This window comes from Triturus cristatus, chromosome 1_2 (genome assembly GCF_964204655.1).
Source record: "Triturus cristatus chromosome 1_2, aTriCri1.1, whole genome shotgun sequence".
In the NCBI taxonomy this organism is placed as follows: Eukaryota; Metazoa; Chordata; class Amphibia; order Caudata; family Salamandridae; genus Triturus; species Triturus cristatus.
Genome location: NC_140580.1, coordinates 848,592,520 through 848,616,519, shown reverse-complemented (window position 1 = coordinate 848,616,519; position 24,000 = coordinate 848,592,520). Strand labels below are relative to the sequence as shown.

The 24,000-nt window shown below is 48.5% G+C and overlaps 1 protein-coding gene across 1 annotated transcript in view; it reads left to right on the top strand.

The window, feature by feature from the left end:
* LOC146868143 (uncharacterized) overlaps positions 1 to 24,000 on the top strand; it is a 43,342-nt gene that overhangs the window by 1,032 nt on the left and 18,310 nt on the right. The window lies entirely within an intron of this gene.

Genomic DNA, 24,000 nt, shown 5'->3' with positions numbered 1-24,000 from the left:
TAACAATCAACATTAAATAGTATTTTTGTATTCGTATGTTTAAATCTTACTTTTAAATGTACAGTAAAAACGCTGTGCTAGTCCCATGACATTAAAAAGCACTTTGCCGAATAGCCCATTGTATTCACGTTTACTCAGAATTCTTTTACCTTGCACCTTATATTTATTAAGGGATAATATTTTCAGGTACACCAGAAACTGAACACTATTTTAAAAGTGGTAATCACGTATACCCTTCACAATTATCCACCTTGACAATGTGGTAAGTGACCTATAGATGGAGTTAATGTCAATAAATGTCATAATGCAATTAATGTCATACCTGACAGTGGCACTAACACTGTATGCACGTATCATCTTCTGCTTCCACCACCGACTCATCCCCCCAACCACCCAGCCACAAACGTATGCATAGGCGCATTTTAACAAAGAGCAAACTATGTCACTTTTAAAATATTTTTTGTGTGGGTTCTAGTGTGATTATTAGTTATCGGACTGTATCTGTGGTACATATTGTTAACCACTACTGGTGTCCAAGGGCCTCAGGTACACATGCACTCCAATTGGATAACAAAGTTACTCCCTTTGTAATCTTAAAGGTAACTATTATGAGCAACCAAGGCTTATTCCCGTGAAGGGTGGGCGGAGCATACATGGCAGCCCCCGGTTGCTCAGACCCACAACCGCCTGTCGGCTAACGGGGGGGCGCCGTCGTTCTTCCAGGGGACAACGCTAAAACATCCCTGGGTATCCTGGCTTAGCACCCCGCGGTGTTGCTGCATGATGTACCCCTTGGTATGTGCAGACCCTGGATCGCCCTGTAACTCCTCCTGCAACACAAAGTAACATTGTTAGAAGACCTAACCCCCCCCTTTGTACCTCTGGGCGCTGGGTAAGCGGAGGGGCGGGCAAGGCGAACGAGAGGACAAGAGGGCGAGGAGGGGGCGGAGACAGAATAAATACCCCTGTCTCCTCCCCACCTCCGCCGGAAGCAGCAATCTGCTGGGGTCTCCCCTGGTGTACCCAGGGACTAGACCTCCCACCCCTGTGCCTTCCTGTGGCACTAAGGCGGCCGCCCTCTTAGGAGGGGGCCGCTGCGCAACCCCCCCCCAGGCAGCCTTACATATTGCCAATATCGGCAACAGTTGTCACAAAACACATAAGTACATAAATAAACCACACGACACTGTATTGTAAGTGGAGAAATATTGCTGCAGGTTTATTAGCATAACCAATATGCAAACATGGTGGGTTATCTTACGGGCGATCCCAGGGCAGGCCAGCCCCTATGCCGCCTGCCCGTCTGATAAGCCTAGAGTCACCATGGCAACGCCAAATGGTGGATAGCAACCATTGGGAGGGGCCACCCCTCCCATCCGTGGACCCCCAGTCCACTTGCTTCACACGCCACCCCCGTGATGGGTGGGCGGAGCATACATGGCAGGCCCCGGTTGCTCAGACCCACAACCGCCTGTCTGCTAACGGGGGGGGCGCCGTCGTTCTTCCAGGGGACAACGCTGAAACATCCCTGGGTATCCTGGCTTAGCACCCCGCGGTGCTGCTGCATGATGTACCCCTTGGTATGTGCAGACCCTGGATCGCCCTGTAACTCCTCCACAGCCTTGGGAGTGGCCACCGTCCCTACCAGGGCCCCCCACCAGACTACCACTTCTATTTGCAACCCGCAGCTGCCAAGGCTTCACCAAGGTCAAGTAAGATTAAATCCATGCCTAGAGTGGAGAGGTGCACCCCAGCATTCTCCAGACACCCTGTTGATTTGGCGTGTAAACGGCCATGCCTGATGAAGCCAAAGCCTCTTTGCTCAGTGAACTTGCGCATGGCGCTGTTAACTTTTCTCCTTGACACCTCAATGGCGTCTCCTGAGCGGGCTCCATGCCAGTTGGCCCGTGGTGTAATCTCCGACCACCACAATTCGCATGGCCCCAGCATCACGCTCAGCTGGCAGAAAGTGTCCCTCATGTTTTGGAGCAAGGCTCTCCGTCCTAGTGAGGTTAAATCATTAAAACAAGACCATGCCTGATGAAGCCAAGACCTCTTTGCTCTGCGCAACTGCGCATGGCTCCAGGTAGGCCTTTTAACCTACAGCATGCTGATACCGGGCTTCTCCCAGGTCCAGCCAAAACAAGTCTACGCCCAACCGGACCGGCGGCCAGCATGGACCATCAGGACAGGTGCCTCCACTAGGCGTTAGTCCAATGTTGCCTTTGCATGGCTGAAGAACAATCCCTTTGACCAGACACTCCTGCCTGGCAGTGCCAATGCGGGCGGAGGTAAGAGTTGACAAGCCCGCCTTACTTCCTCTTTCACTCAGTTGGAGTATGCCAGTTCATTCCATCAGTCACCACCAAATGTGAAGCCTTGCCCTCCCAGACCTCTGCCAGCATACCAGGGAGCAGACAGGACAGCGTGACACAGGGGGAAGACCAAATCATAAATACCTCTCTATGTTGAATACTGGGAAAGACAATAGTTCTCCTGCTACTTTGTGGACCAGATCGCCCCCGTTGGAAGGCCACTTCCACAACCTGCATAGCTGCCAGCCAGTGCTGGAGGGCGGGAGAAGTTACCCGGTACCAATACTCGCATCAATGGTACCTGTTTCGTTGAACTCAAGGACGGGCTACTAAGTGAGCAACCAGGCTCCGCCCTAGTATCCAGAAATCAAACCCAAGCCCCTCTAAGTTCTGCTGCTTCACCTGCCTGATAACACGAATCCCAGGGCAGACCACCGGCCTATAACCCATGCCTGGCCCTGCCTGAGCTAAAACACCTCTGAACAGCATGACAACAGGCAAACCACCAGCATTGCATTCTGAATGTTCCTGACGCTGCCAAGAAACATGCGCATAACTAAAGCAAATGGCGCCATGCCATAAAAGTATCAATTCAGCCTTCTATGAATGCAAAATGTGCTTTTGTGGCGATGTATTATTCGTGTTCCCTCCAAACCAGCAGCCCTAACCAGGCAACCCGCACCCTCTTGGCACTGGCACACTCCCGCCCCAGCTGCCCTAGAATGCCTGGTCGTGTGTGGCCACAACCTATGTTTTATCACTGACGTTATATCGGGGTATGATGACACTCAACTAACTCTACTGCTGAGTGCCCGTTGCACCATTGCAAGTATGTCTTTGCCTGCTCAGTGTCTGGCTGCAAAGTTAGATGACATTGGCAGCCCAGTCCCGGGCGAACATAGCAGCTTTACAGTTTCTGGTGCTATAGACAGTACCCGTAGCTTGATGGAACAGAAAGCAATTCCCTTGCTCCTGTTGAGCACAAAACCCACAACAATTGCTCACCATGGTTCAATACCTTCCTGCTGCTCATCATTTCCTAGGCAGAAAGTTGACAAATCTATGTTCTGCAATGGCACTACTTCGCAGCCTGCACCATTCTGCCAGTGCCGAAAAGACCTTTGTCATGCTGCCTGGCCTAATCAATCTTGCCCTGTTCTAGAAGCGCCCGCTTCAGCCCTAGAGCAAACAATTCGCCAGTAACCCCAAACTGGCCCTGATGCGAGACAAACCATGCCAAGGTGTGTGCAATAACTAAAAGCAGGTCTAACAGCGTCAACAGGCATCCTCAGCTTACAATAGGCGTGATGGAGTAAGGGTTTCCAGTGAGAATAAAGATGACAGCTTCCCATCTGACCAACCGTGGTGGGAACCATTTCTGTACATTCTACTACAAATGGTCCCAGTTCACTTGTCACTGCCTGATGTACGTGACCTAGGTACATGGTCCCCTTGCATGGCGGCATGCCATTGAGACCAACATCCAGTCCCCGATAAGTACCACTATCTGTCTACGCTACAATCTTGCCAGGCGTTCCTTCATGCTCAGATATACCATGCGATGATTGCTCTCCTCCGTCACTTGACCCGACCACACCTAGAAGAACAAACACAGCGAGAGGAAGCGGCCTGTGACCTGCCCCAAGACTCTACGAAATCCTCCTACCGAATGACGTGGGAGCTCGCCACCAACCTCTGTCCAAACCTGCCGACCCCACAGTATTTGGACCCCTATTGCTCTAAGAATTGGAGGGGGGGAGGAGGGGCAGTCCTGACTGGAGATGTGTAAAGGAGGACATGCGTCCTAGAGTACCTATTGTTTGGGTGCAAATAACAGTACCACGAGTACCTGATGTGTTTAATACTAATACAGTAGTAACAACTCAATCAGCACAGGGCTAGTTGCCCCCCCGTCTTATAACCGTGTGTGTGACAAGCAGGGAGATTAAACGAAGGCTAACCCCAGTCAGACACAGAAAGACCCACCACGTGGCTGTGCCCAAAAAACCACCATCCCGCATCAAACCGAGCCGATGGAAAGACAAGAGCCTAATGCTCTATACCTGCGGATGACCCGGGAAATAACCAATCGTTTAACAATCGAGTAAATAACAACGGACATCCTTTCAGCATCTGAAGGCCTAGCCATTTCAGAAGTAACCTGGGACCCCAATGCCAGGCATCAGAACAGGCCTCGGCACCTGTGGTGTGTGTGATCTTTGCCCACTTCCGTGTGAGCCAGGGCCCGTGATGCACACTTTCTTCATGATCGCTGAAGCACACGTAAACCACCCTAGCTGTTCCTTGCCGCTAGGTCCTCCTACCCTAAGGAGCCCCAATGAACGACCAGGTTACATTAACACTCACTCAACACAGGCGTAACTCTTTGCTTAGCCTAGGTGCTGGATGCAAAGTGACACCTCCCCTTGCTCCCGACCATAGTGGTGAAGCGTCCCAGGAGTGCCCGGCTAATATAAAAGACCCCGACAGAACCGAGGGAGCCATGCGCAGCTACAAGTGTTTTGCAGAGTAAAACTGGTCTGCAGGGCTACCCAGCATGCTCAGGCACTACTGGCTATGGCATACAGACCGGCCACCAACACACCGCGCATTTACTAGGTGTTCCAAGTTCACTCGGTCTCATTTGCCAATGAAACAAGGCATTGCAACCAAGCCCCCCCAAAACCAAGCCAAGTCCCCCGCTGCGGCAGGAATAATATCAATCAACCTTGCATCTCTCATCATCAGTACTGGCTTGACTATGCCTCTTTGCTGCATAAGATAAATGAGTCATCATTGTGGCTAACAGGCATATCCTCTTGAAAATGCCTCCGTTCAGGCATGGTAAGGCCGGGTCACCAACACTACTAGCCAAACTTACTAAAGTTTTACACTCCCAAGCCCTTTTAGTGTAAATATTATTTGAATCAAACTGCACATGGGATACCTACGGGCCCCATGCCCATCCCGAGGAAGGATGTGCATTACCAACAGTGAGAGCCGTAGTCATTACTGGAGAGCCCAGGCAAAGTCAGGCAGATCATTGCTACCCCAGGTCTATTTAAAACATTTACATTCCAGTGCTGACGTACCCACTTCTAATATTTTATTTACTTGCCAGGCTTCCCTTTCATCAACTCTACTGATGTCATCTAAACTAGCAACACCTCACGATCCATGGATGTAATTTGAATGACGGTAGCATGCAGGTAACCCAATAACATTCCAAAATTCCAACTGCACGCTCATCCCTGCTCTATAATTCTACTCTTCCTTAAATTTATTTGTACCGTCACGGAAATTGGACAATATGTCACACACACTGCCAAGCTCTTATGAAGGGAAGGAAACAACCGACCAACCTTTCCTAATAACAGTAATGTGTCCCGCCTATCAACTGCACACCACCTCCTAATAGTGCTCTAAGGAAAGCATTGTAACTCAGACCCGTGTAGCAACAGTACCCAAGGTAGAATATACCCGGATATAAGAAAACGATGATGCAATAAGGCTCAAAACTATATCCAGGGTTCAGTTCCCGAACCTGGCCTCCCTCACCATGTCTAACACATTCGCAGACATTCCCAACAGACCGCTGCTCAGAGGACAAATCCACAGCTGTCTGACCAGTAGGCGAAGATTAGGCCCTATGGGCTGGCCGCACGCACGTGGCCGAGCCCCAAATCACCAGACTCGCTGCATGATATCCTGACTTTTTAAAAAAAAACTTTTTTAACATACCCATAGATGATTTGGTTCGAATATGGATGGTACCAGAGTGGGGTCAAACACATTGAACAATACTGCCAAAGGTTAATTTTGCTATGTGTGACGTTTTCGCCAACAGTGTAAAGAGTGATAGTTACCCAAGTGTGAGTGACACTTATCGCCAGCATAATAAAGCCAATGAGACATACATGTCAGAAAATGCACCAGTTCGCGCAACAAACCCAAAAGATCGTACTCCTGATGCGAAACACCAGAAATTGAAGGGGCCTTATTGATGCCGTTTTGCAGTTTGGAAAAAAGACAGGCGCACCGTGCGAACCCCGCCCGCACCTAAATGAGCTGAAAAGACGCAACGTTCAACGACGACGCCATACTGCGATCCTGGGCATATCCCCACGTGTACATCCCAGCATGTGAGGCAACTGGTGCTATGAAAAGCGCTAAGATCCCCGATTCGGGTCAAGCGCGCGCTATGCAATCTCCCGTCCCCAGCCTGCCCCTGGCAATGCGTGAGTGAAGTGGTCACCGAGAGACCAAAGGAATAACAGGCAGCAGGTGAGGCGCGTTCCGGTGGGGGGGGGGGGGGTAGGTCAGAAGGGCGCCTAGTTGAAGACTGCTGGCTGCACGAGCGAGCAGTTAACTTAAAAATGAGGTAAACCCATTTCATGGGATTTTTCAAGGCAAACGTCTGACAGATTAAGCGGGGTCCTCAACCCAGTTGGAGGAATGTCTCTTCCTTCATCGTGGTGCCAGCCTAGCTCTCTGCCCAAAGTCCAAGATAAGCATGGCAAAAGTCTGAAGATGCCGGGGATAGATTCCGGGGCCTCATACATGCAAAGCATGAGCTCTACCACTGAGCTACGTCCCCACCGACTCTTGCTCTCGTCAACACCAACAATCACCGGGATAACCGGGATCACGAAAACCCGACGCAAGACCAGGAGGAGCGAACGGCATCAAGGCGAGACGCCGAGGCTAGACAAGCTGACTCCAATGGATGCCCCCGACTTGGTGTGCTGCCCCGAGCTAAACCACTCCATTCCCACTCAACAACCTTACTACCAGAGCTCTCCTGCTCTGGTGCACACACACTGCCCCGAGATGCCACCTTTGTGAAGGGGCACTGCTTACCCCGCTAGGCGAAAGGACCCTCAACCATTGCCCTGCGCGGACCAGTGCGGCCCTGCACCACCAACTCCATAACAGCACTCACTCCCACATACAGTGCCGGGCGCCGCTTCCTCCTCAGACCACTGCACAACAAAGACACAAGCCAAGGCCCACTACATTGTTTGAACGAACTGGGGAGAATTCACCACGAAACAATGGGCATGATGTGTTTTTTGAGTAGACAATAGATTACCAGGTTCCCAAAATCGGGGTGGCCCATCGTTCCTTGCTGAACTCACAATGCTCTTCTCAGTTGTCCCTACTCTCCGTGGAATTGTGGTGCGCGCGAGACTCGGAGAGTTAAATACGTGGCTCTGCAAGGGGCCAGCTACCAACGCAAATCCCTTAGTTAGGCGCGGGGAGATGATGAATAGGTCCAAGCTCACAGGATGTCGAACGGCTCTGAGCTCGAACCTGGACTCTCCGATCTAAGGCGGCAGCTCACTCCCTGCAATCAACCCAATTATGAAGGCCTCATGGCAACATGCAGCACGGCGGAAGCACGGGCACCTAAACTCCTTGCCATACCATAGCTAGGCATGTGGGATAAACAAGAATGCGGACGGAGCACTGCGCCCAACGGACACCAGCCCAAGCACTCTCGGGCCCCCTCGTGCCTGCACGGTGGGGCCTTGAGGTGCGGACAGAGGGCCAGGCAGGTGCACGGAAACATGCCACCGCTCACGCGCACTCGCCCCGGTTTTCAAAATGCCACATCCGGAGAGCTCTGTGCTAGCCACACAGCCTCCGAGCGCGGCGCTGTCCGAGGTATGCATTCTCCCCTATTCCCAAAGGTGCCACTGCTACCTACGCAAGGGGCCTACAACAAACCCACTCGAACACTGCACCGATGAAGCACCCGCGCTCAATGCGCCTGCACTCACACTTCCCCCCAGTGCTCTGAGCCCTTGACAATCTCGCGCCATCACCGCATCTTGGCATGGGGGGGGGGTCACCTTGATGAAATGGGCGCACCCAAACCGACCGCGTGCGCGTCTTCCCTTAGGAAGGCGGTGGGGAACTACCTCATGACTTTTACGCTCAGGGCTGCCTGAGCAAGCCCTCCCTCGACCACCGACCAAACCACCTAAAGAGGTAACCACCAGCGCACAAATTGCCATGCACGTCCTTCCCTGTGGAGGCCGCTGTACAACACTCGCCTCGGGCCCCTCCACTTCAACTGCATAGCACGCTGACTAGGGAAGCGGTACACCATCGCTGTGTTCCGCATTGCACGGTCCCCACACGGGACACAATCCAATTACGGTACACAAGCTCCTTTCCTCGGCTACACCACGCGCACCAAATCCTTACAGCGCGAAGTGGGGCTTGAACCCACGACCTTGATTATGAGTCCATGCTACCATACATAGCTATGTGAAAACAATGGAAAGCTCAGGTATCGAACTCACATCCTCCGGGATGAAACACAACAGATCTCCTAACTGAAACATAAAGGTTAATTACAATAAGCCATTACAAAGGCTGTTACACCTCCGAGATAAACAGACTCAAGGAGCAGCAAACCAGTGCGACTAGCCTGGCTGACACAGGCATGAATCGGCGGCCATAAGGTCTGTAAGGAAGGCCGCAAATCCAAGGAACTGGGCCACAGCAGGAATTACACATGGCCCAGGCCCGAGCACCCTCCCCGCCCCAGCTTGCTATACAGGAGGGGAAGGATGGGCTCGGGAAGCGTAGCTCGTCAAACCGCAGGCTGTGGCCAACTGCAGAGCAGGAGGACCTCTCATTCGCAATATGCAGACCCGACCAGGCAGCGAGAAAACACGACCTCCAACCCGGGACAAGCCACGGCGCGAGACTACCAGTCGAAACGGTGTGACTGGTGCACAAGGCGAACGAGAGGACAAGAGGGCGAGGAGGGGGCGGAGACAGTATAAATACCCCTGTCTCCTCCCCACCCCCGCCGGAAGCAGCCATCTGCTGAGGTCTCCCCTGGTGTACCCAGGGACTAGACCTCCCACCCCTGTGCCTTCCTGTGGCACTAAGGCGGCCGCCCTCTTGGGGGGGGGGGGCCGCTGCGCAACCCCCCCCCCCCCGGCAGCCTTACAGAATATGCTGCCGAGGGCAGCTGTGAGTATGCGACTGCCTGAGGGCAGTACATTCATCATAATAGGGTGCACTATCCCAGTCTGTGTCAAGCTCCCTTTTTGAAAGGAGTGCAGTCAGACAAACAGGGACAATGCGCCTTATGTATATTACGGTCCCAGGCAGACTAAGAGATAGGGGATTGCAAGCCTTCTGTAATCTCCTGAATACTTAAGATTTCAGACCTTTCTCAGCTCAGACTCCTTCAACTGACAGTAACAAAGACAGAATAGAATAAACAAATCAAGTCTGACAGAAAACTTACTAGATTTGAAGCCTAATGGCTAGGAATCTGCAAAACGTATTTAGGTTGCAAAAATATTTTAAACACCCAAAAACTCTCCAACCGAAGGGAACTGGAATGCCAAATCCCAGGAACGAGAGAATAACATTTGGAAAAAAAGAGTCTGTCCCAAAAGTTAAAGTTAAAATGTCCAGCTAATATATTTGTAAATAACAGAATCCAAGAGTTGAATTCTGTAATTTCAGGTGTGAGGATGAATAATTTTAGCAATATTCGCTTTATAGTTTCAAACTATTCATCGAAGTTTTATTACATGCATATACCTCACTTACAACCAATAGGCCATTGAGGGGGAAACTTGTGGGGGGGGGGATCAACTCAGGAGAGATCCATTGGGACAAGAGGGGGACAGAAAGGGGGGGGGGGCGGTCATTTTTCATCATTTTATTTATACAAAAATTATAATCACCCAGTAGCATATATTTGTTCGCTTGAGGCTCCTTGCATTTATACTAACAATTTCTCTTTGTCCCATGCATTGTCATATGTTTCAAATTAATAGGCAGCCTTGGCATCCAGCAACCCTGATATGCTGCAGCATTAGGCTGCCTAGAAAAACTTTGGGCCACTACACCTAGGGGCATATTTACAAGAGAATGGCGGTGTGCAGTGTTAAGCCGAAATTGCTACTGTTGTGCTCTGCCATTCTGAAAACGCAGGGATGCACCGTATTTAAAATACTACAGTGAACCCCTATGTTTTCCCTTGCGCTAGTGCTAAATTCAGCTGCCTAGAGCCAACGCAGGCACCCTTGCACCGTAGTGCAAGGGTGCCTGCATTGCAGGGAATGATTGTTTATGTGCAGGAAGGTGTTCCTTATTGCACATAAATAATCACTAATGGTGAATTGTAACTTCTATGTGTGCTGCAGAATGCAGCACATATATAAGTTGCCACTTGTCATTTTTTAATGATTGTTCATGTGCAGGAAGGGACACCTTCCTGCACATGAGCAATCGCTAATGCCGATTTGCTGTTTCAATGCGTGCCGCATAATGCAGCACACATAAAAACAGCAATAATGAGGAGAAATGAATCATTTCTCCTCATTTCGCCAGGTTAAGGCCAGGTTTTCCCTGGCCTTAATTTTGGCGCTGCCCCATATTTACGCCACCCTTGTAAATAGGGGGCAGCATAAAAAATCAATGTGTGTTGCAACGGAACACCCCACAGCAACATTTTTGCCCGCCCCTGTCACACTAAGTGCTGTGTGAAAGGGGGCCTTATTCACAAGGCGGTGTTAAGCCACATTAAGTGGCTTAAAGCCTTCTTGTAAATGAGGAAAAGGGCTTATCTCCACGGGAACGTCATAAAAAGTTACGTTCCTGTGATAAGCTCTTGTCAATATGCCCCTTAAATTTCTCAAAAATTAAGCACTGTACACAGAACGAAGCTGGAATGGTCAGCGTTGGATGAATCTCATCACACCATTCCCAGATTTGCAAGACATTAAGGGATACACACAGCTGACGGCACGTGGGGAGGTATATTGTCAGGGTCTAGCAGCTTTGGTAGAGATGTGTGATGCTGAGGGCGGGACTGACCGTAGTGGGCACCGAGCGTTTTCCTGGTGGGCCTGAAGGATGGAGACCGGTTTTGGACCCATGGAGGCTGGCTTTGGACCCGTGGGGGCCGGTCTTGCAGCGGTGCTGCAATAACGTCCCCCTTTAACAATAGCGGGAGTGGTGAAGAGGGAGCGGTGCTCTTCACTAGCACCCCTATCCTCTTTCACTCCTCTCACCCCCCTTAACAGGGGCCGATCGAGCATATTGCCGGGGATGGTTGCTGTTCCCAGTCCGGCCGTGGTGATGCTATGCATCTACAGCATGTTGTAAACCACCCACTTGCCCTTACTTTACCCATCTCCACATGTCTGTGTAAAACCCCATGCTTTTACAGCGATCAGCTACTTTGTAGCTAGGTTGTGTTTGTAAACTCATAGCTTAATGCAGTATACTATACAGTGCCTCTTGATATGGATACATACCAGAATAATTTCCGCCAAAGCCAATTGTTTTCTAGACTTACTATTTTCTATAAAGCCTAAATGTTTCTCAAATAGAGTTGTAATGTTCTTATCAAAGCACATGTGAAGCACCCCCACCAAAAATAGGGGAAATCAACAGACAATGGGGCATATTTGCAGGCCCTGTGCGCTGCCAGAACGTCATTTTTCTAGATGTTCCCGTGCCGCACAGAGCTTAGCGGTATCCTCAAGGCCACGTAAAACCACCCTGCATGGCTTTTAATGGCCTTGTAGACAAGGAGTAAGGTGAGGCAGTGAAAATTGCTCTCTTGCCTACTCTGCATGAAAGAAGCGTTCCATAGGTGTTGCTGTGGGTATTCCCACTGAACACCCATGGAATTAGATGCTACCGCAGATTTACAACATCGGGTAAACCTGGGGCAGCGCCAAAACCTTTGGTCCCGTGTAGAGCAGGCATAACGAGGATAAATGTTTACAATTCTCCCATTTATTTCTCTTTTCACGTGTGCTGCATTCTGCAGCAAACATAGAACGAGGAAAACGCCTTTTGTGATTATTTTTGTGCAGGAAGGTGCTCCTTCTTGCACAAAAACAATTGTGCCAACTACACAGACATCCTTGCACCATGGTGCAAGGGTGTCTGCTTTGGTGCATGACTGCAAAATGTACTCGCTGCTGTCTGAAAGGACAGGAGTGCACCCTATCTTGTGAATACGGTGCATTCCTGTCCTTTCGAATTGGCATAGGGGAGCGCAGCATAATGATTTGCGACGCTGCCCTACGCCCATTCCTTGTAAATGTGACCCTATGTATTTTCCTGGGGCTACATTACCTTCTATATCAGATGCAAAGTAGAAACAAAAATATCCCCGGAATAAACGAAGTACATATTCTTAGCCCGGCCTTGTCCCCGTAAGAGCTTGTGTATTGAGGGTCAACAGAAAATAGTGCAGGTCACTAACTTTTCTGGAAGGTATCATGGCTGCTAGAAAAACCAGACTAAATGTTCACAACCAGCACTGAACCATACATGCTCCTACCGATGTTTTTATTAAAAGACAAATCACTCCTCTCTGTCTGTGCTTCAATGATAAATATGGCCTTGAATATTTTCAAGCATTTTTTGTACCAGAAAATAATACAATTCCATATCAATACATGGCTCTTTCGAAGATCTTTCGAAAGACACTGAACCCTCTTCACTTATGCAGCCACAATAGTTTATTTTCACAGATGGAAGGACGGTCGTTGTTCCCATCCATTTGTTGGCGTTATTGTTTTACCAAAACAACAAAGAGAGGGAGAGGATCACTCTTGTTCCCCCTAATACACTTGTATAAACAACGAAAGAGTGATTAACATTAGACTGATAGAGCTAATATAATAGAACAGCGTGGGAAAGACAAAAAGATTTTTTGTAAAAGAACCCTCACTCACCAACCTGGTTGGTGACATGCTTCATCATCGGGTTCCCACCAAGGAGGCCGAATGCCTCCCTGGTGTGCTACGACGCCTGAGTTACAGCGGAGCTGGTTTCTTGAGGGGATAGTGGTGGAAAATGTGAATTAATAGGTGGATGGTTTTAACCGATAACAATTTTTTATTCTAGGTAAACCAGCGACCATTAAAAATCAAGTGGGACGGACAAACACTGACTGGCTGGTTAGGATAACCAAGGTTGTCCGGTTTTAAAATCAGTGAAAAGATATGGTCAACATGTTTCTGCTTGTATTGCAAGTTAGCTAAGCATTCTTCAGGACCAGTTGAAATTCCACGGCGGTATGCGCACGCTAAGGCACACCCTAACCTGTGGAATAGTGCTAAAACTTACGGTTCTACCGATTGGCCTCCTGGTATTTCCTGGGCACTAAATTCTGTAGGAAAAAAACACAGACAAAACACACATAAACATATACATGTGACCTGTTGGTTGCTTGCTGTATTAGCAATGATTAAGTGTAAAATAAATTTGGTAATCCCGTGCTGTGGAGAGGGAGTGGGTGTATTAACAATTGAGCCACTGCTGCCCCTGGGGCGGGCATTCGCGTATTGAGTTTAGCGTCCACTCTCGATCAATGTTCGAGGGAACTGTTTACAGGTACACTACCTGTGTGAAGAAACAACATTTTATAATTAGAAATGACTAGCAAAAATATGCTTGAGTAGTGGCTGTTGGCCGATGTACTGCTAGTGATAGCTGACTCGTGAAAGTGTTTAGCATGCCACTCGAGCGCCCGCGATATCTGTCAAGCGCTGAGGCATAGGTGCATGCGCGACTGGAATAAAATAAAATAAAACAGTAGCATAGGGAAAATAATGGTCCGCTTACTCGTAAACAGTGAACGTTATACGTCATGGGTCCGAGAGGGGGGTAGTGAGCTATAGTATCTAAAAGAAGTAACAAGCTGATAGATGAGTTAAAGCTTGGAACTCAGAATAAGTGTCCGTTGGACGAGAAACCGTATGCCCCTAAGAGGACCCAAACTTACTTCCATGCTCGCACACTCCCGCGGTGGACCTGCCGTTGTCCTACTCGGCCCGGATGTTACTGTGTGACGGCTAGAGCCGGAAGGAAGTAGCCGGTTGTTTCGGTCACGTGACATCAAATGTGTACGCCTGACGTCTATAGTCTCTGTTAATAGTGCGTGAACAACTAGAACGTTGCTGGGTGAGTTAGTGTATTATGAAAGAACTTTATTAAACCATACTGGAGACATATGAACATGTCAAGGCGAAGTTTGTTACGTATTGATAGCGATTCTCTGCGATCATTATAGTACCCCTCTAGAGAATCTGATACAGCGCTTAGATGGACAAACTAGCGTCCATACGTAAATGGTGGTCATGAACAATTCAAAATCTCAAACATATTTCGATCTTGGTACTAGATCGAAAGGGCTCGAAAGAAATCAAATCACATGCCGATTTCGCCAATTGCGGTTGGAAGCTGGATAAAGAGGACAGGGAGCCTATTGCTGTATGTTTTAAGAGAGGGGAAATTGAGGTACCAAAGGTGGTGGGCAAGATTGCTTTGAATTATAAACTTTCAGAGGCTAGGTTGGCAGTGTTCAGTGAAATAGATGGGTTAGCACTTCAACACTTGAGTACAGTGCTCCAAGGAATATTGTCATTCAATCCTGCACGATGTGTGGACAGACGATAAATCCAACGCTGTTCCTTCTCAAAGAGGGACTGTTGTGTATTGGAACCTGGACTAAGTTTCTCGATTACAGTCCACCTCAAATCGTTAGTGGTGTGGTTCAAAAGCAAGAAGTGATCCGTGAGCTTAGTACTATTCTTACGACACCGGATAGTACTGCGGTGTTCGCAAATGCGTTGTTTAATTTTGCGCCCTGTCATCCCCACGTACCTAAGTTATTGTTTTACACCAGTGGATGAAACCATCCACAAATCTTTGTCTGGAAAGTATTTTTGTGTGATATGGCCAGGCTGGATCCACTTCACTAGGGATAAAAGAAGTAACAAGCCTTGAGCGGAACACACCTCTAAAACCAGCAAAGAGCAGCTCTTTGAAAGTGGACAGTAGAGAGCTCCCAAGGTGCTTCAGGTCAATTTACGGTCAATTTAATCCACCAACAGCCATCCCCAATAAACATTACTGTTTCATAATACATTGAGTCAATTCAACTTTGCTTCTAAGTTTTCATCTCTTATAATGTAGATCCACGAGCATGGGACCAATGGCTGGACAAACCCAGAGCACATAAGGTGATGCTATTATATAGCATAAAATGGATGGACATGCTTGAATTAATCTGAATGGTTGGTAATTACTCTGCATGCACCCCACACCCTCACTTATAGCTAGTCTGTTCGATTGCAGAAGGGGACCAACCCCATGCAAATAAGCCCTGGCCATGCTCTAACAGGAATTCCCCTTTCCACGTCCTGAATGTGAACAAAATCCACCTCAGTGTGGTGCAGGTAATGTTTGGATCCATTGATGAGAAGCCACTCAAGTTCCTGTGATTTAGTGAGCATCAAAGTCACATTAGGAGGAAGTCAAATCTGAGTTCCATGGGAAATTAGCAGTAGAAGTGCTGCTGGAGATGGGCACGACGTAACGGTGCCACTGAAGATTGGGGAGGCAGCAGGTAAGGAAAGTATGATACTAAAAGGTGTTATGGGGCTGAGACCGGTATCTATGGCATGGTTCTTAGCCTGTAGTTCACAGACCCTAAGTAGAGTGCAACGCTTACAGGGGGGAAGGGGCTATGACTGTGTAGATTGAATAGTATCAGAAGATTAATATATATATCAAAATGCAAAAGTAAATATTTTTAAACACACTGCAACTGTGAAGGAATCTGAAGTTGAAGTCTAAGGTATCCTTAGCTCTATTTGCAGGAGCAGAACATGTAGAGTAAACAAAATCTAGTAGGTACAGTTGGTGGCCTCAATTAAAACACTGATATGCGTGGTTCATGAAGAGAACATGAATTGGGAGCAAAAAACGACACTTTTATATACTAAAGCCCAGCATATTATTTAATCTTTTAGAAATAATACCAAAAATGTTTACATCTCATACCGCCCCATGAAAATTCAAATTTCGATTTTTGTATATTTTTTGTTTGTGAATTAAATTAATTATTTCATAATGTGTGTATTTGTTTGATCTATACTTGTTTCTGTGCCTGTGGGAATTGTTTCGAGGTTCAAATCACAGAAATCGGTAAGGCTAGGGTTCCCGGCTTCCAATTGTGATTCAGTAGGGGCCCACAGAACAGATTATTCGGGGATCGATGGCAGAGAACAGTTTTGACTCCCTTACAGTATGGGGGATATTTTGCTCCCAATAATAAGTGAATAAGGTCCATACTGTGGAGAGTGGATATCAGGTTGGCTCTTTACACAGACTTCAGTATGAGTATTTTATTCGGTTTGCACCTCAGTCCTCTGTAGCGACTTGACGCCCTTAGACTAAGTTAGCGCTTTATAAATTTAATATTCATTCAGGTTATGTTCATGGAAGAAATGTTGGGGTCACCAAGAAGGAATGTGCCTGATATGCACTGGGGAATACCAGGGTCCTGATGGAATGCAGTGGAGGTTGGCATTGGGGTACTAAGTGTCAGGCCTGTTGGTACCTAGATGAGAGGAGTATCCTGACTCTTTTTCAAGACCGGATTGGAAACCGATACCGGCCCTGACAAAAATGTTCAAATCAGCCCTACACTGTAGGAACAGGGCCAGCTTTAGGGCGGTGCGACCGGTTAGGGCGGTGCGACCGGTGCGGCTGTACTGGGCGCTGACCTGGAAGGGGAGGGCACTGACCTCAGGAGGGGCGCTGTATGTAGCAATAACATATGATTAAAAAGCACCTGCTGCAGAGGTCCTTTTGCGTCCAGCTTTCAGGCAGAAATAACAAGCATTTACAATGCAATGGTCTCGGCAATATTATAGGTAGAGCTATTGGTATTGCTCATTATTTTTTTTATCATTATTGTATCTCTAAATAAATGGCATTGTCATTTCTATTGGCATTAGCTTTTTTTTTGTTGCATATGTGATACCTATTGCATTAGCAGAGAGAGAGTGAGGTAGTGAGATAGAGAGATTGAGGTATTGAAATAGAGAGTGAGGTAGTGAGAGAGAGTGAGGTAGATAGAGAGTGAGGTAGATAGAGAGTGAGGTAGTGAGATAGAGAGTGAGGTAGTGAGATAGAGAGAGTGAGGTAGTGAAAGAGTGAGGTAGTGAGGGAGAGGGATGTTCTGAGGTAGTGATATATAAGCATAGAGTGATGTTGTGATGTAGTGAGAGAAAGAGAGGTAGTGAAAGAGAGTGAAAGTGAGTTAGTGAGATAGAAAGAGTGAGGTAGTGAGATAGAGAGTGATTGAGGTAGTGTGTGAGAGAGAGTGAAGTTGTGAGGTTGTGAGCTAGAGAGTGAGGTAGTGATGTTTTGAGAGAGAGAAGTTGTGAGATAGTGAGATAGTGAGGTAGTGAGCTAGAGTGGAGTAGTGAGGTAGAGAGAGTTATGTAGTGAGGTAGTGAAACAGTGATGTAGTGAGGGAGAGGGATGTTGTGAGGTAGTGAGATGTAAGCAGAGTGGTGTTGTGATGTAGTGAGATAGAGAGAGGTAGTGAAAGAGACAGTGAAAGTGAGTTAGTGAGATAGAAAGAGTGAGGTAGAGAGATAGAGAGTGAGCGATGTAGTGAGTTAGAGTGAAGTTGTGATATAGAGTGAGGTAGTGAGAGAGTGAGGTAGTGATCTTTTTAGAGAGAAGTAGTGAGATAGTGATATAGAGGGGAGTAGTGATGTATAGAGAGTTATGTAGTGAGAGAGTGAGGTAGATAGAGAGTGAGTGAGGTAGTGAAAGAGTGAGTTAGTGAGTGAGAGGTATTTTCTGACGTAGTGAGATAGAAACAGTGAGTGATGTTGTGAGATAGAGAAAGATTGAGGTAGTGAAAGAGAGAGTGAGGTAGTGAGGGATGTTGTGAGGTATTAAGATAGAAACAGAGTGATGTAGTGAAGTAGTGAGATAGAGTGAGGTAGTGAAAGAGTGAGTGTAAGTGACTTAGTGTATTTGAGAGAGAGAGAGTGAGGTAGTGAGATAGAGAGAGTGAATTAGTGAGTTAGAAAGAGAGTGAAGTTGTGAGGTAGTGAGAGAGTGATGTAGTGAAGTTTTGAGAGAGTGTGTTGTGATATAGTGAGGTAGTGAGAGTGAGATAGAAATAGATAGTGATGTAGTGATAGAGAGTGAGGTAGTGAGATAGAGAGAGAGTGAAGTTTTTAAGTAGTGTGTTAGAGTGAGAGATAGTTACTGTGGTAACTATGGAACTGTGGAAAACAACACTGCAACAAAAAGATGTACTTACTACAAGACAGGCCCACTAGAGAATATAGCTGTGAGTTTAAGGTCAAAGAGAGTGCGCCTGCCTCCGCTGTGAGAAGAGTAGGTAATGGCGTAGTGGCGCTGGAGATCACCTGTTGCCGAGTTTGAGGCATGCATGCCTCCATAGGAAGCCATTCCCATAGCCCCTTTGTTTTTGTGTGGGATGGGCCAGTGCTTGTTGTCCTGTCTTTGTCCTCAACCCGAAGCGAATCTGGGAGCCAGGCTGCTTCAGCTTGTGCCCTCACCCCAGCGGCCACTTTCCGAAAGGATAGTAAGTCAACTGGAGAAATGGAGCGCACAGGACTAACAGGGAAACAAGAGAGCACACCGGGCTGAGAGGGGAGCAAGAGAGCACACATGACTGACAGGGAAACAAGAGAGCACACCGCGCTGAGAGGGTAGCAAGAGAGCACACATGACTGACAGGGAAACAAGAGAGCACACCGCGCTGAGAGGGGAGCAAGAGAGCACACAGAGCTGAGAGGGGAGCAAGAGAGCACACCGGGCTGAGAGGGGAGCAAGAGAGCACACCGGGCTGAGAGGGGAGCAAGAGAGCACACATGACTGACAGGGAAACAAGAGAGCACACCGCGCTGAGAGGGGAGCAAGAGAGCACACATGACTGACAGGGAAACAAGAGAGCACACCGCGCTGAGAGGGTAGCAAGAGAGCACACCGCGCTGAGAGGGTAGCAAGAGAGCACACATGACTGGCAGGGAAACAAGAGAGCACACCGCGCTGAGAGGGGAGCAAGAGAGCACACAGAGCTGAGAGGGGAGCAAGAGAGCACACAGAGCTGAGAGGGGAGCAAGAGAGCACACCGGGCTGAGAGGGGAGCAAGAGAGCACACCGGGCTGAGAGGGGAGCAAGAGAGCACACATGACTGACAGGGAAACAAGAGAGCACACTGGGCTGAGAGGGGAGTAAGAGAGCACACAGGGCTGAGAGAGGAGCAAGAAAGGACACGGGGCTGAGAGGGGAGCAAGAGAGCACACATGACTGACAGGGAAACAAGAGAGCACACCGGGCTGAGAGGGGAGCAGGAGAGCACACGGGTCTGAGAGGGGAGCAAGAGAGCACATGGGGCTGAGAGGGCAGCAAGAGAGCATACAGTACTGACAGGGAAGCAAGAGATCGCACATGTCAGAGGGGTGCAAGACTGCACATAGGTCTGAGAGGGAAGGAAGAGAGCACAGAGGACTGACAGAGAAGCAAGAGAGTGCACAGGTCTGAGAGGGGTGCAAGAGAGCGCACAGGTCTGAGAGGGGAGCAAGAGAGTGCACGGGTCGGACAGGGGAGCAAGAGCGCCTTGGACTGGCAGTGGAGCAAGAGATCGCAGGGTTGGATGGGGAGCATTGGAGAGCGCACAGGTCTGTCAGGGGAGCAAGAGAGCACACCGGACTGACATGAGCAAGAGAGCACACGGGGCTGGCAGTGGAGCAAGAGAGCACACGGGTCGGACAGGGGAGCAAGAGAGCACACGGGTCGGACAGGGGAGCAAGAGAGCACACGGGTCGGACAGAGGAGCACGAGAGCACACGGGTCGGACAGAGGAGCACAAGAGCACACGGGTCGGACAGAGGAGCACAAGAGCACACGGGTCAGACAGAGGAGCACGAGAGCACACAAGGCTGACAGTGGAGCAAGAGAGCGCACAGGGCTGTCAGGGGAGCAAGAGAGCACACGGGACTGACATGAACAAGAGAGCACACAGGGCTGACAGGTGAGCAAGAGAGCACACGGGGCTGACAGGTGAGCAAGGGAGCACATAGGTTTGACAGGGGAGAAAGACAGTGCACAGAACTGAAGTAAATAGAAGACACACAGGACTGTCTGGGGATCACAGAAGCACACGGGACGTGCAGGTGAACAATGGAGCACACAGGACTGGCAGAAGAACAAGGGAGCACGCATAGCTGGCAGGGGGAACAAGGAAGCACTTAAGACTGGCGGGGGGGAATGGAAGCACGGAGAACTGGCACGGGTCAAGGGAGCACGCGGAACACGAATGGAAATCTTGCAAGCGAGAACGGGCAGTGGAGCAAAATAGCACGTGTTGCACGTGAACGCCGGTTCTGTGGCACCTCCTGTCGCATCTAAAAGGGGTGTCCCACTGTACCTCGTCTCCCAACTCAGTGACGTAGGCGGAAAAGATTTGTAGTGTCTGCCTTGCTTCCCAAGTACACCACTGCAGCGGCGGTATCAAGTGCAAAATAGAGTGCCATATATAGAGTTGCTGCCTCTGCCTCACATTTGAAAACAGTGATTTAACCGGTAATAACCCAAACAGCACTCTGGCAGTCCGATCGGACACACATACAGAGGAAAAAGCAAGCCGCCCCTTGCACCAAGAAGTCGGATAGAAAGAACACACTGCAACATGTAAGACTTGGAGAAGGAACATTAAAAACCCAAAGAATGTAGCCCAGTCACCCTCCCTCTGGGCCTAGAGTTAGGAACAGCGGATAAGAGCCAAGGCTAAGCTAAGATGGTGCGTGGCTGGCAAGTAAATGAGACGAGAAGTTTCACCCCCTCCCACGCCGCTGAGAACTCGAGTCCGGAGCAGCTGAGAACTCCCAAAGTGCGCCTACGAGTCCCAGCGCTTTACTCGAGTGTAAACTTTCGACTGACCTGCCCGCCGCCGGCTCCTCTGGAGGCACGGAGTAGAGACACCCCATGGCTTGCAAGTATAGACCCGAGTATGTGAGTGTCCCGGGCCTGGACTCGCTGCTCCGCAGAACAGCTTTCTGTAACTTTAGCTGTACGGAAACGTGCCCCAGGCCTTTCCATTCTTCGGCGCTCACTGCTCGGCGCACAACTCATTAGCTTCCTTCCTTTTGTGAGGGGAAGAGGCGTCTGCGAGCCAAGACCCTGGACCAAGTCATAACAGCAGCTGCAGTGGCAATGGGGACGGAGGCTCGGTCCTGCGGGGCTCCCACGTTCTCACACCGACCGAAGCACTGGCGGAAAGACGGGCGTGCACAGAGGCACGTACACGGAGACTAACAGAAAGTCAAGCTTGTACAGTCAGATACACTCAGAGACAGACACCAGCACAACAACACGGCGCCGAACGGATAGATCGTCACAGGCAGACGACAGTAAAAAAATGGCGGATCGAAGCTTCGAAACTTTTTCGGAATCGGGGGCGTGTTCCTGCTGTTCTAAAAGGGCGTGGCTAAAAAGTGGAAAGAACAGCAAGGAACACGCCCCCGAATCTGAAAAAGATGGAGCCTATTTGGAGGGACGGCTCTCTCCTCCAATGGCTGGCCTCCGTTTAGGAAGCCAGCCAATGGAGGAGAAGCAAAAAGAGAGGCGGGCTAAATAGCCACTCTAGAAAACATTAAATCTTCCGACTTCCGGTTCTGCCTTCGGCAGACCGGTAGTCCTCGACCTAAAAATGGCATGATAATTCTTGTATTTAATGTTCTAGCTAGAGAGAGATCGAGTTTTGTCCAGTGGCAGCAGGACAGGCCTTAGTGCTAGTGGCGCTCCATGCTATGATATTTTTTGGGCGCCGCTCCCCCCCCCATATGACCTCCTCCTCGTATACCCTCACTACCACCTGGGAAAAGCACCCATCATCTCTCCATGACCCCTATCTCAAACACATTTAATTTGTTTTAACGCACTAATAAACATTGGCTTTACTGATCCACTCAGCTATCCACATAAAATACAGACCTGTTCTTTGCAGGAGGCATATTAACCCTCTGCTCTACTTTATGGCGAGCCAAAACTGCCACTCAGGGCCGGCTTTAGGACGGTGCACTAACTCAGAGGGGAACAATGTTTTCAAGTACACAGTGGTTTTAAAAGCACCTGCTACCATGTTCCTTGCCTCCAGCGATTTTCAGGCAACCATAAAAATGTCAAAATAACTCTGGTGATTAATGGACCTGCTGCAGAGAGATCAGAGTTTTGTCTACTGGAAGTTTTGACTCATCATGAAGGTTACAATGCCTGCTGCAAAGCACGTGCACCAGGCAGATCACAAACTGCATATATTAAATAGGTCAGTGTGTTACCACTTCTGTCAGAGAGACATTTTTGTTACTTGCAGTTTATACGTTTAAATCCTAATATAGAACAGTAAGCTATTAACTATCATCAAAGAGCTGCATGCAAACTGCAAGGTATAGATAGAGCGTTTTGATCCCCCCGTCTTTTATTATCCCGATGTTGCAAAAAGGGTTTACATGAGTAGAAATCAATTCTTATTAGTAAAGCCAACCCCCACCCATGGTGTTACCTTTTAAATTCAGAGTTTGAGCTTCTCCAAACAAAGCACTCAAACTATACTGCCTACCAGTATGGAGGACTTATGACTCCTACATCTGTCTGATGTAACATTTCCTATACACTGATTTATATACGTATGATTCATTGTCTCGTGTAATGTGTGTGTGATGTAAAGTGCTCTGATACTTTAACCGTGGCGTTCCTCGGCTCCTGCAGTATTCCGCCGTATCCGGACCGTCACTTCATCCTGCCACTGCGCTTTATCGGCTCTTTTTTCCATCCAGCATCAGGTCTCTGCTACAAGGGGGCATGGATCAGTACATCAGTACTCTGCCCCATTTCTATATATACTCCATCCCGCAGCGATGCTCTGTTTCAAGGGGCTGTGGTGACGATACTTTGGTACTCTGTCCCACTACCTTCCTCCCCACATGAGCCCTATTGCAAATGGATATTGCCTCCTGCAATTACCTTCAGGCAACCTCTCAGGCATATAATTTTGTGTCCTGATGATGATCCCCCCCATCCCAGTTGGGATCGAAACATCGTCAACAAACACATCTTGACTCCAATCTATTTCATTTGGATTTATGTGGAGCACAGGATGTTCTTTGCATTGTGACTGTTTTTAATAAGTAACTTGTTGTTGAAGTCACTTTGTGTGTGAATTCCTGAGGTCTGGAAATCTGTTGATTTCCAACCCTTTTACCCACTGCACTTTATTTATGTTTCGCTTTGTTTTCTTTGATTGCTCGTTTAATAAACACATTGGTTTCCATCCGGGTAATACCAACACAGGTCTCAATGTAGTTCTGTGCACCATTGCCCTATACATCTTTGGTAGGGACCCTGTTGTGAGAAGTTGGCCTGATGTATGATGTCACTAGTTCTAGTGTACACCTTATATCAGTCCAAACAACCCTTATGGTGATTGGTTGTAAAGTCAACCTTATAGACCAGCTATCCTAGTGGTAGCATGGACAAGAGCAGTCTTAGGCTAAACTCTGAATGGCATGTGAAGCCAGCTGTGATACCATATATAATCCCTTGAATACCAAATGAAAGGACATCACAACAGATATATATATAAAATAAAGTGTATTTATTCTAGTCAAACCCTCAGCACTCTTTATGAGATTAGAGGTAAGTACAACACAGTCTTATTCAAGCATACATTAAGTCACACAGGTAAGTAATACAGTTAGGCCCTAGGGGCCACGCAAACCATATACTTAAGAAGTGGTATAAGGACCACTATCATGGAAATAGGATAGGCCTAGGCCTAGGG